Raw genomic sequence first — 15,477 nt, 5'->3', positions numbered from 1 at the left:
TTTCAACTGAGGCTACAAGGTCCTGTTAAATAAATCAGCTTTTAAATCAACCTTTGTTCAACCAAAGTCCAGCAGGTTCCAAGTCTAGCACCTGTCAGCAGTGAGAGAATTCCAGGATAAACCAAAGAGCTTCGGTCCTGGTTACAGGTAAGAATTTCTCTTTCAAGTTTCTCATGATGTGATGTTGCTAATGCTGCCGGGTTCTCTCAGCTTTGGCCAGGAAGAAGGCATGGGCAGGACTTCTTCCTCCCTGTTTTTCTTTTTCCCCATATAGGTAGCTAGCTCTCAGGGGAGATAGTTAGCCTAGATAGAAAGCTAGAAACACTTTGACCTGTTTTCATCTGGGAGGGGAAGTGAGAGGAGGCTTTTAGAAAAACTATAATTTAGTTTTCTATGGTCCCTTGGTCTGGGGAATGAGTTACCATCCAAGCAATTAGCCCTAAGAAGAAACTCTTTGACTTGCCTTTCAAGTTAAAGTAAATAGATTGTTGATTTTCTCTCCTGAAAAGTTGCTGTTCCTTCAGGGTTCCCCTCTCCTAACTACTCTGAAGTAGGAAGGGGGGGGAGGGTAACAATAGTAATCCATACATATGGTCTCCATAGTATTGTTGACAAAATAGCTTCGGAGGAGGATGTAAGTTTATGTAGGCAGCTTAATGGGATAGAGAGATGGGCCTGGAATCAGGAAAACTTAAGTTCAATACAATCTCACACATTTCCTGTCTGTGTGATCTGTAAATCACTTAACCTCTGTCTGCCCTAGTTGAATGGAGATAATAATCGCACCTATTCCTCAGAGATTTTTGTTGTGATCAAATGAAATTGTATCTATAAGGCACTTAGCACAGTCTTAATAAATGCTTCTTCTGACCCAAAGACATTCAGGTTAGACTAAGATGACACAAGGAAATGAAGTGATTATTGGGTCAACTGCAGGTTTGACTTGAATTCAATATCTAGAAGTACCCTGATAATTTTGTTTTGCTATCAACACCTTCTCTGGAAAGTGGGAGTTCCTTCCTTTCTTTGGGAGAGAGTTAAAAACTTTTTGGATAATTGAGAATAACTCAATCTTTAGCTGATATCACCACGTTTCCCTACCATGTATTATTCAATAAGTTATTCCTTCTTTATTCTAAGGGAGGTTCTGGAGACTAAGGATACAAGGGCTTATAAGTCTGTGGGCCCCTTATCAGAAGTTAAAGAGCAATGAGGAAGTCGGCCAGTGGAGAAACATTGTCTTAAATCCCTGGAAATTGTGGCTAGGGTCCTGGCATCATGGGAATTTGTCACGGGTTGGACAGCCAGAGTGAATACAAAGTACAGTAGAGACTTGTTTATCCTGTCCTCATCTTTCTGGCCTGCCCATTTATCAAGACCATTTGGCTGTGGAAACATACAGGGTATAACTTTCTCTCTGTTTTAAAGTTAAGGATTGCCTGTAGTCTTTTGGACTGTTGGCCACTTTCTGTACCTATCTCCTGTGGAATCAGTAGAAACTATTCTGCTCTCAGACTTTTCTCATTTTTCTCTTAAAACCCTGGCAGCTTCTGAAGGATTGTGGAAATTTTCTTGGTCATGAAATTTTATAGCGTTTTAGCTGAAGTAAGCACTGTATGTCCCATGAAACTTAAATTCTCTGCAATTATCCTTTATTGAAAATGGTAGGACTGCCACAAAGCATCTGCTGTGACTTGTTGGTGATATATTTAGAACTAAAACAACCTCAGAAGCTAAGCCCCATCATTTATGCAAATGAGGGAATGGGGGCCAGAAGTTTAAGGGACTAGGTAGTGAATGATAAAGGCAAAATTTGAAATCAGGAAATCTGACCCCAGGGTGGGTAATCTTTTTGATGTACCACTCTTTCCTCTGGGGAAATGTTTAATGCAAAGGGTTCCATGTTTGTTTAGAAGAATAAGGCTGTCCACATCTGCTAAAGGTCTACATATCCAAGGAACCCTCTCAAGCCTTGGGATACCAAGATACCCACCCAAAAGTCTTAGGGCCTCTGGACTGTGGTTTTTGGTAATTCAACACAAGTTGATCAAAGAAAATGATCAGAAGCTTCATTGTGAATAATATTACTTCACCTAAGTCTTGAAACTTGTGAGGAACGTGAGTTTTTATTCTTCTGAGGACCAGGTCTGAGCTTAAAGGAAGAGAGAAAGGAGGATTTTTTTGTTTTGTTTTGTTTTGTTTTTTGCTGAGGCAATTGGGGTTAAATGACTTGTCCAAGGTTACACAGCTAGGAAGTGTTAAGTGTCTGAGGCCATATTTGAACTCAGGTCCTCCTGACTTCGGAGCTGGTGCTCTATCCACTTCATCAACTAGCTGCCCAAAGAAAGGAGTTTTTAAAAGTTTAATGGGTAATTGGTCTTTTGGGGCCCAGCTGAAAAGTTCTTGTATCTAGAAGATGTGTGGTCTCAGCTGACTTGGTTATTGTATGTTATTTTTCTGGTCAGTATCTGCTAGAACTATAATAATGATGACTGGTAATTAGGGAGTATATTTGCTGTCAGATTGTGGGGAGAGGATTGATAGTTGTAGTATGATAGGTCCAAAGAGTAAAATGAATCCTCATCTATTTACCTCAACAAGCTGAAATAAAGATCCTACTGAAGATAACTATCTCAGTGTCCCAAAAGTCTTGTCATCAGTCAGAATTGTCTAGTCACCCTTGGAGATATACTCTGGAGTCAGGTGCTCATCCTAGTGACAAACAACAAGCAAGAGACTTTGAGACTGTTTATTATGTTTGAGTAAGTAAATCATTCATTCTGTGAATTTCATACATCCTTCCCACCATAAAATACTGAGCAGAGACTCATAGCTGGTGGAAAGAGCAACAGGTGTGATAGTCAAGGGACTCAGAGTCTAGTCTTGTTCCTGGCATTGTTCCAAAGAGCTGCTTCTTCTTTTTTTTAATTAAATTTTTTTAATTTTCAAAAGATGCATGGATAGTTTTTCAACTTTGCAAAATCTTTTGTTCCAATTTCCCCCCACCCTTCTTCCCACTTTCTTCCCTTGATAGCAAGTAATCCATTATATGTTAAATATGGTAAATAATATATGTTAAATCCAATATATGCATACATATTCATACAATTATCTTGCTGCACAAGAAAAATCAAATCAAAAAGGAAAAAAATGAGAAAGAAAATAATGCAAGCAAACAACAACAAAAAAAGTGAGAATGCTATGTTGTGATCCACACTCAATTAGTGTTATGGGAGCCAGCTACTACTGATTGTTGGGGATCTAATTCTGAACAGCAGAATACATTCTTTCATGTGAGACAATAATAATATGAGTAGACTGAGAGACAGTTCCATCCTCTGATCTTTCCTCTTCCCTCTTGCCTTCAATTTATTTCATTCCCAATTCACAAGCAACATCTGTGAACAGTAAAGACTGATTTGCAATTCCTTCAAGTATGTTATGATTCACAGCTGTTGGGGCTCTCAGAGAACTGACCGCTTCTTAATGGTACAATTCTCTTTAACCCTTTATAGGCTTTCTGGGTTTTTTCCACTTAGGTGTGGTCCTTAACAAGTTTCCACAGTTCTCTCTGGGTGCAGATGGTTCTTTTCATCATAAGATCATTGGAACTAGCCTAAATTACCTTATTGTTGAGAAGTGTCATGTCCATCAGAATTGGTCATCGTATAATCTTGTTTCTGTGTACAATGATCTCCTGGTCCTGCTCATTTCACTCAGCATCAGTTCATATAAGTCTCTCCAGACCTCTCTGAAATTATCCTGCTGATCTTTTCTTCTAGATAATATTCCATAACATTCATATACCATAACTTATTCAGTCATTCTCCAATTGATGGGCATCCACTCAGTTTCCAGTTTCTTGTCACTACAAACAGGGCTGCCCCTAATATTTTTGCACATACAGGTCCTTTTCCCTCCTTTAAGATCTCTTTGAGATATAAGATATAAACCCCTAAAGAATTGCTTCTTAATGTAAGTGATCAAGCATAGGCTGAATAACTTTCTCAAGGATGCCATAGAAAGGAATCTCATATTGGGAGATTGGCTGGGAGCTTGGACTACATGACTTCTACTTTCCTCTAATTCATAGGAATGGATTAGAGAAAACAAAGAGGGCTCCAAATAAAATATTTAATAATGCCATGCTCAAATACATCTCTTGCTTCTGTGTAAATGTATGTCTCCTATGCCCTCCTTATCACTTTCTTTCAGAATCCTTATCTTCCTTCAAGGTTCAGCTAAGGTGCCATCTCTTCTGTGGAAGCTTGCCCTGATTTCTCATCCTTGCTTCCACATACTGGTTGCTAGTTGTTTTTGCTATTTCCTTCATCAAATTAAATAGTATCACTATATATACACATATATGTACATGTATATATATGTATGTATGTGCACATACATACACATGTTGTAATCCCTGCCTTCTCCCAGAAAATTGTAAACTACTTGAGGGTAGAGACTGTTATTCCCCCCCACATTAAGTCCTCAGTTTTTGGTGTAGTTGGTGTTGTTCAATTGTTTGACTATGTCTGACTGTTTATGACCCATTTGGGGTTTTCTTGACAAAGATACTGGAATAGTTTGTTATTTCCTTCTCTAGATCATTTTACAGATGCAGAAAATGAGGCAAATGGGGTTGAGTGACTTGTTCAGGGTCACATAGCTAGTGTCTAAGGTTGTTGACTCCAAACTTGTCCTCCATCTCCTAGCTGCCCCTTCATATAGTTAACTCACACTTAACTATGCACTTATTATGAGTTTTTTGAATTGAATAAATGTCTGGAAGTTTGGTAGGAGGCATTAATTATGGATGAATTTCTTCTTTAGAAGTAGTCCTGAAAATTTCTCCTGACACTATAGGGATCAAACAGGCTGGGATGTAAGTTGTCCATCCTTTTCCTGAAGGGGAGTGATTGGTGTCTGAGCTCATTTGTCCAGTTTCCAGTAAGGATACATTAGTTAGATTCTGTATTAGGATATAAAAGAATATGGCTTTAATTGAAAGAAGACTTAAAACCCCCTCTACCTTATTTTGGAGGATTCACCCTCAGGCTGAATTTATGGTGGAAGCCTCAGTGGAGTAGCAAGTATCTGGGCTTCTCTAGGAAATTTAAATCTCTCCACAGGAAGTACCATCTATGATTTATGCAGTGGGGGAATAATAGAATCAGAGCCCTTCTAGGGGCATCAAATTTTGTCACCAGTTCACTGAAGAAGTTAGCCCAGAAGAGTTGTCAAGTTTCCTTGCTAATATCTTAGAAGAACTGGTTTCTGGGGTGGAGATGAGGGCAGTCCTCAGAGGAAGTGACCACTGCATCCTAGAGCTTGTGGCAGAAGAAGAAAGGACATCTGGGTATAGTTTGGTAGGAGCTCTAGATTTGGGGAAAGTAGATTTCAGAGCATGCAGTGGAAAGATAGATGGAATCCTATGAACCAAAATCAGAGGAAGTCAATCCAGAAGGAGTAGGAAATGTTTCTGAATGGAACTCTGAAATCACAAAGGGAAACAGTTCCAGTGAGGAGAAAAAAAGGGATTTGTCTGAAGAGACCGATGGGGATACACAGGGAACAAACCAACTAACTTAGATTTTTGAAAAGACACATATTGAAATAGAAGCAAGGCCAAAGAGTGCCATATAAATGATGGATGATACTCTTAAAATAATGTTGGAAATGTTAAAGCTCAATGATTTGTGCTGGCAAAGAAAGTTAAGAACAACAAAGGAGTTAGAAGGAATAGGCCCTTTGATTGGGGTGGATTGGGCAATGATCTAGCTATCAAAAAAGAAAGAATAGTGCTCAATTCTAAAAGAAAAAGGAACTTTATAATAGAAATTAAATAACAAAAATGACTAACAGGGAATTGATACCTAAGGTAAATAAGGAGACAAGAGGACACTTCACTGGTTTTGGTGCAGTGGATAGAGGAGTGGGCCTGAAGATAGGAAGACCTGAATTCAAATCCAGTCTCAGATACTTATTACCTATGTGACCCTGATTAAGTCATTTTTATTTGCCTCAGTTTTCTCATCTATAAAATGAGCTGGAGAAGCTCCATTTTTGTTTTTTTGTCTAAGAAAACCCAAAATGGGTTGTGAAGAGTCAAATGTGACTGAAAAACAATTAAAAAGGAATCTAAAAGCTGCTCTTGTTGAATTCAAACGACTTGGCTCTGATGAAACATATCTCCATATCCTAAAAGAAATCACAGATATGATTGCTAAGCCACAGTCAATGATATTTGAAAGGCTGGAAAATGGGAGCAGGATCCAAGACTGGTGGACAAAAGCTGTTCCGACTTTCCAAAAAAGGGAGAGAGAACAAAGTCTGAAAACCATAGGCCAGTTAGTTTGACTTTGATTCCTTTGAACATTCGAGAGTGGATCATGAAAGAGCTGTTGGCAAACATGTGGCTAGGAAGGGGTGATGACAAAGAACCAGCAACAGCTTCATTAAGGACAGGTTTTTACTATCCTCCAGGATTACGCAACTGATAGATGAGGAGAATGCTATGGATATAGTTAACCTGGATTTTACCAAAGTATTTGAACAAGGGAATCTCAAACAATTCTTGTGTAGACTGTGGAATATCGGAATTAGACATGCAATATAAAGAATTGCTAATTGGTTGCATGGTTACTCAGATTAACTGTTAATGATTCATTGTCAATGGAATGCCCCAGGGGTCTCTGATTGGTCCTATTCTCTTTGATATTTTCATCTATGATCTAGGTAAAATCCTAGATTGAATTTCTTTTGTTGTTATTTTTGCTGAGGCAATAGGGGTTAAGTAACTTGCTCAGGCTCACACAGTTGGAAATGTGAAGTGTCTGAGGTCACATTTGAACTCGGGTCCTCCTGACTTCAGGGCTGAGGCTCTATCCACTGTGCCACCTAGCCACCCCAAGATTGAATTTCTACATGACACAAAGAATAGCTAACATAGTAGATGACAGAATCAGGATCTAGAGGACCCCTCACAGGCTAGAACACTGGGCTGAATCTGATGAAGTGAAATTCAACAGGGAACAAGGGAAAGTCTGGCCCTTGGTATAATAATAAAAATCTCCTTCACAATTAGAAGATGACAGAGGTAGTCTTTCTGAAGAAGATCTGGGACTTCCCTAGTGAGTTTAAATCTCTCCACAGGAATTACCACCTATCGTTTACACAATGCATAACAAAATCAGAGCCCTTCTAGGGGCATTAAGTTTTGCCACCTGCCAACTGAAGGTGTTAGCCCAGAAGAGTACACAGCCAGAGACAAGTAATGTGTTGTAGAGTTCCACAAGTGGATGGTTTAGAGTTTATGAAGGAGAGTAATGTGGAATAAAGCTGGAAGGATGGGAGGGAGCCACATTATGAAGGTTTTTAAAGGCCAGTCTGGGAAGTTCATAGAGATCTTAGAACCAGACAGTGACATGTATTTTGGATCCCAAGTATAGGATGAGTCAGTCACATGGTGTGACAGCCAAAACCCCAATATGATCTTGGGCTGTAAGTGGGGCACAGGTGATCTTTGAGCACAGGACTTTGTTCCTGGTGTGGCTGTGGAAGATCCACACTGATAGAGAGTATTCAGAGGAAGGCAATTGGGAGGGATTTGAAGTCCATGACATGAACACCAATGGAAGAAAATGGGGATGGTTAGCCCAGGAGAAGACTCTTTGTTCTTCATTTCAATTATGTATGACCCTTTGTGACTCTATTTGAGGTTTTCTTGGTGGAGATACTGGAGTGGTGGGCCATTTCCTTCCCTAGTTCATTTTACAGATGAGGAAACTGAGGCAAACAGAGTTAAATGATTTGCCCAGGGTCACACAGGTAGGAAGTGTCTGAGGCTGGATTTGAATATGCAAAGATTACAGGCCTGGTACTCTATGCATTCATATTCGCCCATGAAAAGATTCAGTAGTCCCTGAGAGTTATCTTTGGAGTATCTGAAGGACTATGGGATAGAGGATTTGTTCTATTTGGGCCCAAAAGGCAGAGCAAATCTCAATGGATAGAAATTGCAAAGAAGCAAATTCAGTTTTGATGTTGGGAAAAATTACTTACAAATCCAAGGCTAAATGGACTTGCCTTGGGAAGGGGTGGGCTCCCCTTTTTTGGGCTTCACATGGAAGAGGGCTGACCACTAGTGACATGTATGATAATGGGGGGCTGAGAATGGATGCTACTTAAGCCCTCTCCAACCCTCCAATTAGGTGAGTCAGTCTGGAGAAAGCATATGATTGCATCCATCCAACCATTACCCAAAACACCTATATTATTCTGACATTAAATGTGGAAGTATACATGTATATACAGGTCTGGGACCTGCAACTTTATGTGGGAAACTCCCTCCATTTATGTGAATTGGCAACTCATCTGTAACCTCAGTCTTGGAGTGTTGACTGGGGTGCTAAGAAAATGATATAATTTGCTATATTCAAGCAGCCAATGAATGCAAACAGGTCCTGAAGCCTGGGCGGGCTCTATATTAGCATGAGGTTTTCATCTGTTTTCAAGGAATAAAGAATTCTCCACTGTGTCCATGTCATTCACCAGCAGCTAAATGAACCATTTGTTGGATGTGTGATAGATGGACGTTATATTTCAGGTAGGAGCTTAGGGTAGTTTTTGTGAAATGCAAATTTATTGTTTTATATTGAATCCTCTCATGTTCTGCTCTGTACGTGGACATTTTTTTCCTTGTTTTGTTTTTAAGTTAGAAATGAATAAAAAAAAATTCTTAAAAAGGGGAAGTAGGCCTCCTGTATGGGACCACTGGGAATGGAGAAGAAGCTAGGGATTCTAAGAGGCAGAGGTATAATGGACATCCTGTACAAAGGCAGAGACAAGTAATGTGTTGTAGAGTTCCACAAGTGGATGGTTTAGAGTTTATGAAGGAGAGTAATGTGAAATAAAGCTGGAAAGATGGAAGGGAGCCACATTCTGAAGGTTTTTAAATACCAGTCTGGGAAGTTCATAAAGATCTTAGAGCCACACAGTGACATATATTTTGAAAATACTAACTTGAGAGCTGTGAGAAAGATGGTTTGTAGAGCAGAGTCTGGAAAGCAAGATAAGTCAATTGGAAATTGTGGGGCAGTGGATAGAGCGATGGCATTGGAATGTGAAGACACAGGTTCAGGGCCCATTTCTGACCTCTGCTAAGTGTATGTGCATACTGAGCAAGCTCCTTCACCTTTTAGTGGTCCAAGTGATTTTCTAAGACCCAAAGTTGCAGAGCAAGAATCTATCTGAATTGGTTGAGGGGGATCCTTAGGCTGATGAAATCTCTAGGAGAGGAGAGCCAGTTAGGGAAAAGACAGGTATGTACAGAATAGAGTATTAGGAGACTATTGTAATAGTCCAGGTGAAAGAGGATAAGGGTGTGACTGTGAGAAAAGAGGGTGGCTGTGAGAGATATTGAGCAGAGAGAACTGCCAAGTTTTGGCAATTTGATTGATTGTGAGGAATGAGGAAGAGGGAGGTATCAAGGATTGCTCCAAGTTGTAAACTGGATTATCTGGCCATCAAGTGTTAGAAAGTGGAGAGGCTGAGGTCAAACAGACTAATTAGGGGGCTACTGAAATGGTCTAGACATGAGATATGATCCTAGATTGGGGTGATAGCAGTAGACATAAAAGGAAAGCACAAAGACATGAAAGACTGGGAAAAAAGGGATGCAATTTGGGAAATCTCCAATCTAGTCAGTGGTATAATGACCTAATTGTTTTTAGATACCAGCATTATTGCTGTCTTTTATTATTAGTGTCTGTCTGTAACTTTTTTTTTGGGGGGGGAGGCAGGTGAGGTTTAGGGGACTTGCCCAGGATCATAAACAATTAGTAAATGTTTGAGGTTGCATTTGAACTCAGTTCCTTTTGTCTCCATGGCTGGTGCTCTGTCCACTGCACCCCCTAGCTGCTCCGTGTCTGTCTCTCTTGGTTCCTTTTTCAACATGGAGTTCATTCAACTTCTTATCCAACTTAGCCTTTGGAAGAAATCAGTCTGACTGGTGATCTTCAGAAAAGTATAAGGGCCCGATTGGGGATATCAGGGGAAAGAATTGTTCCTTCTGAAGGTTGAGATATCAGATATGTACTTGGTTTCTTCTGGACCAACTGGTTATTTTTCACATGAACTACTGTTTAACTTCTACCATTTTATATAGGTGAAATTGATTTTTAAGCCCAATTACAGGATTTCATATTAATCTCTATTAAATATAATCTTAGATTCAGCCCATTTAAAAAAAAATTGACTCTTCATCCAATGTGTTAACTATCTGGTAAACATGCCATCTGTGGCTTTGGCGAAGTTGCTGATAAAAATATCAAACAGCATCAGACCAAATACAGGTTTTTGAAGCTTACCATTAGAGGTCTGTAAATTGACTCAGAAATATTAACAACTAATTTTGGGGTCAGCTGGTACTGATGAGGTTCAGATTTCGAGGCTTCCCTTGTCAGTTCAAGGTTCTTAAATTTTTTCCATTTGTGACCCCTGAGTATATAAGTATATATATATATATATATATATATATATATATATATATATATATATAAGTATAAGTATATAAAATAGGTATACAAATCAAATATTTGCTGACAATAAGGCATAATTTCACAACTCCCATATTCAGTATTGAGACCCACATGGGGTTGCAAAATACAGTTTAAGAAGCTGGGAATTAGTATATTCCAAAATACCATCATTTAACATATTTCTCTCCACTTTGTCCACTAAGTGAGAGACCTTGTCAGTTGCCTAACTCTAAGTAAACTATTTCTCCAATATTCCTTGATCTTCCAATTTAGGTAACTGTCAAAAAATGACATGAGTTCATCTGGCTTTGATCTGTTCTTTTTGAAGTCATTTTGGCTTTTTAGTAATTCCTTTTCTAGGTGTTTGCAGCCCCTCCCCCCAGTAATACTCTGTTCTAGGACTTTAATAGAAATCAATACAAAGATCACTGTTCCAAGATTTGCTAGTGGCACAAATATGATGAAGGGAGCCTTGGGATTTTTAAGAGGCCCAGATGAAGTAATGTATAAAATGTGCTTTGTTATTATAAAGCATCATATTTATTACCCATTATTATTTTGGGGAGATACAAAGTGCTATGTGAGATCAAAAAAAGGAAAGAAATATTACCCATAAAGGGCAGTGGCAGGATGGGGAGAATTTGGTCTGGAAGACTTTGTGGAATATGTAGCTTTAAAGAATGTGCAAGTTTTTCAGTAGGTGGGGTTTTCAAAAATAAAGACTGACAAGGGGACTGCTATTTCCTCTGCTCTGATATTTCCTTCCTCTTACCCAACACACACACCTCACTCTTGTGTTTCTCATTTTCTTTTGGCACTTGGGCTCTCAAGGTAGCATCTTTTACAGAAATTAAGTGCAGAATCCCACACTTCCCCTACTGCAATTTTATATTTTCCCCCATGGCATCGCTTTTTTTGTTGATACAATTCTGCATTAACACGACAGGACTTTGGGGTGAGTAGAGGTACCTCCTTTAAGGACAGTGCCATCTCTGCCTCATGGACTAAACTTAACTGAACTAAAAATCCACTAAACAAGTGGATTACTGCACTATTGGTAGAACTGTGAGCTGGTCACAGGCATTGTGAAAAACAATTTGGAATTGTGCCCCAAAAGGTGTTAAATGGGAACAGCTGAGGTGGGGTATACAGCGGTAATCCCTACTGCTGGGGAGGCTGAGGCTGGGATTACTTGAGCTCAGGAGTTCAGAGTGGAAGTAGGCTAAGCTGATTAGGATCCATGCTAAATTCTGCATTAATATGGTGAGCTCCTGGGTGGAGTGACCTGGCTTCTGTTTGTTTGGCCCATAAAATGAAATGAAATAATACTTGGAAAGCACTTAGTACCTAGTGCCCAGTAAGCATTTAATAAATGCTTTTTCTCCCTTCTCCTTTACCCTGAATGTCTATCCTAATCTTAAAACAATTAGGCATATCCATTAATTTAGCAATACCACTACTAGGTCTGTACTCCAAAGAAAATAAAGAAAGAGAATAAGGATCCATGCCTACAAAAATATTTTTAGCAGTTCTTTTTATGGTAGCAAAGAACTAGAAACTAAGGTGGTGCCGAAAAAGGAATGGCTGAACAAATTATGGTATATTGATATAGTGGAATATTGTTGTTCTGTAAGAAATGATGAAAAGGGGAATTTTATAGAAACCTGGAAAGACTTTTATGAGCTGATGCAAAGTGAAGTGAGTGGAGATAGGAGAACAATCTATACCATAGCAACAGCAAAGTAAAGACAAATAACTTTGAAAGACTTAAGATTTGTGATCAGTGTAATCACCAGCCATATTTTCAGAAGATTTATGATAAAATGTTGCTTGTCCCCTGAGAGGTGATAGATTCATAGATGTGTATGATATGATTAATAGTAGTTGAGCTTTCTTCCCTTCTCTTCCCTCCCCTTCTCCTTCCCCTCCCCTCCCTCTCCCTCTTCCCCTTTCCTTCTCCCTTCCCCTTCCTCTTTCCTTTCTTATGTAGGTAGGAAGTGTCAGAAGCAGGTCATGAGTATATGGTTTCAAGCCCATCTCCCTGATCACTGTTCTACTGCCTCTCTCAGCCTTTCCCTGAGTATTTGGGCTTTTGAAGAGAAAACTGAGACACTAAAATTCCAATCCCCATGCTTTATTGAGTTGTGTTGTATTAATATTTCTCAAACTGGGTTCTGTGAAACATCTTGACATGGTGAAAGTTTTATGAGAAATTTTTGATGCCAAGTGATGTTTTCTTCTCTAATATTTTAATTAAGAAATATGTATTAAAATATAATCAATGTATGCATTATTCAATATGAAAATAGCCTGAATTTGTTCAATTACCAAAAAATGCCCAATAACTCTTTCAAGTTTTGCTTACTCTGTTCTCTTTTTTCCCATAGCAAGGACCAGTGTTTCACTAAATCTCAGAGTTGGAAGAGATCTTAGGTTGTAATCAGCTCTTATTATTATATTTTAAGTCCCAAAGTATTGATGCCCAAAATAACTTTGGAAAAGTATCCCTATGTCAGATCATAGATGTAGAACTGGGAGGGAGGCCATCTAGTCCACCTTCCTAACTTTATAGCTGAGGAAAAAGAAGCCCAGGGAGGTTAAGAGATTTGCCTGAGATAAGGTTATAGGTGGGGGGGGGGGGTAACAATATTTATTAGGGATCTCCTATGTGCCAGGCCCTGTGCTAAGTAAGCACTTTACAAACATGATCTCATTTGATTATCACAACAATCTTGTAAAGTAAGGGCTATTATAACCCCCACTTTACGTTTGCTAGGACTTCCTGATAAAATGACATTCCTTATCTATATTTCTGACTGATTCTTACAATTCTGAGCACTTTGGTTGCAACTCATGAAGCAAACACGCCAGTTTCCATACACAGCAGTCAGTTCTTCCAGAATAGCAGAGGTAGATCTGGCCACATAGTAGTCGGATTTGAATCCAGGCTCTTTGCAGAGAACAGAATCCTCTATTTCCCTATTATATCATACTGTCTCTATCTTAACCAAACACATTGTAAAAAAGAGGCTGAAATATTGACAGTGTCACACTATGATGGGGTAAACACAGTCCTGGGATCTGAGGTGAATTCTCAGGGACATTGAATGATTATCAGTATAAAAGGAAAATAGACCTATGATGACCGGTAAACATGGTTTTTAAAAAGTACATTTTAAACCCAATTTTCTGGTACTTAGTGTTAAATGTTTGTTGAATTTTAAACTTACTGGACAGTGAAAATGGCTCAGAGAAATGAATTGTACTTGTCAGTGGCAGGGGGAAGGGCTCAGAAGTAGGTGTGTGTGTGTGTGTGTGTGTGTGTGTGAACAATTTACCTACAGGGTCCCAGGCAGTTGGGCTTAGAATGGAGCTCAGGTAGCCCACTGTGTTCTGAGTACATATGGTATAGCCGTGCATTTAGGGGAAGAGAATCGCTTGTATTCTAAAGAATAGACTTGGATTTCTGTAGTTAGCCCAGGCAAGGGTTCTTCCAGGTTTCTTGACCAAGTCCTGCTAGTCCTTTCTTGGTTCAGGATACAGGATCATGGAGGTTACAGACCCTCTTTTATTTAAAAAAAAAAAAAAAAAAATTAGTTTCTTGCTAGATGCACTGGTTTTCAAAATAGCTTAGGTGTGGCCAAGGATGTTAACCTCCCTTTAGGAAGGAGGCAGTTTTAGTCATCAGTGCAGTTATTCAGTAATTAGTATAATTGCTCAAGGTACACAGTCTCTTTTGCCCTCAGCTTCTTTATCTATAAAATGGGAGGTTGAACTCGACTAAAATCTGTTTAACAACTTTAAGAACTCATCCACTAATTTTTATCAGTCATGTTGGCCAAAGGTGAAGTCAAAGTATCTGGTATTATAGTGCTCCTAATCCTGGCATTCTCAGCCTTGCTGTGCTGGTCAGAGCTTTGACCATTCCATCTGGGAACCAACCGGGAATAATTAACTTGGAGGTATTCAGTGAAAATGGTCCTATAGTGGAGGGCTATATGGAAAAACTAGTCTAATCTCAAAGTATGGCCTCAGAGCATAGAGAGAGGTAAGAGCAATGGGTGGAAATTGTAGAGGGGTATATATATACATATATATATATATATATATAAATAACTTCCTTACAATAAGTTATTATTTAGTCATTTTTAGTCATGTCTGACTCTGTGACCCTACTTGGGATTTTCTTGGCAAAGATGCTAGAATGGTTTGCCATTTCCATCTCCAGCTCATTTTATAGATGAAGAAACTGAAGCAGACAGACTGAAGTGACTTATCTAGGATCACACAGCTAGTCAGTGTCTGAAGACCAGATCTGAACTCTTCTGAGCTCAGGCTGGCATGCTAATCAACCTTAACCCTAATCCTAACCCAACTCTAACCCGACTCTATCAAGTCCTAAAGTGCAATGGAGGACCTTGGGAACTAGTCCCTTTCCTCCTCCTTAGTACTTAAGGAAAGGCTGATTGATCACTTATTGGGTATATTATGGAGTTAATTCTTATTTGAATGATGGACTCCCTTTCTCCTAAGAGTTACTCTGATTTGAGCAGACTAGCTCCCTGAGGCTGCAAGTGGTGCAAATGACAGGAGACTAAAGAATGTGGTCTAATCTTGGGCTCAAAATAGAAGGGTACAGCTCTCTTAGTTGCCTCCCCCTGGGGGGAAAACAAAACTCACCCAGTGGCTTCTGTTCTTTCTTGGATGCTTCCCACTTCAATTAGGCACAAAGCCATATCACATTAACTTTCCACTTAACCTGCTCCTGGAATCATTGCAAAATTCTCTTGCCTCTGAGGCAAATTTTCCTTCCCACTATATTATGCATTCTACCTCAATCTTGGTTGTTTTTATCCAGGTCCTTTAGAAGTAGGCTGTTTTGTAATCCAAGCTATTTATCCTTGCTAATGATCATGGCTGATGATAAATCCCAGAGAGA

The 15,477-nt window shown here is 39.3% G+C and overlaps 1 protein-coding gene across 2 annotated transcripts in view; it reads left to right on the top strand.

Moving 5' to 3' along the window:
- Nucleotides 1-15,477, top strand: part of PDZK1 (PDZ domain containing 1) — a 34,759-nt gene continuing 19,282 nt past the window's right edge. Inside the window, exon 1 of one of the 2 annotated variants that reach the window (XM_003769857.4) lies at nucleotides 1-147. The gene's annotated coding sequence lies outside the window, so the exon portion shown is untranslated. Of the gene's footprint in view, nucleotides 148-8,523; nucleotides 8,606-15,477 lie in introns of those variants that run through there. The other variant, XM_031967410.1, reaches the window with a different exon arrangement.

Source organism: Sarcophilus harrisii, chromosome 4 (genome assembly GCF_902635505.1).
Source record: "Sarcophilus harrisii chromosome 4, mSarHar1.11, whole genome shotgun sequence".
NCBI classification, from domain to species: domain Eukaryota; kingdom Metazoa; phylum Chordata; class Mammalia; order Dasyuromorphia; family Dasyuridae; genus Sarcophilus; species Sarcophilus harrisii.
This window is presented reverse-complemented; position numbering and strand designations above follow the sequence as displayed.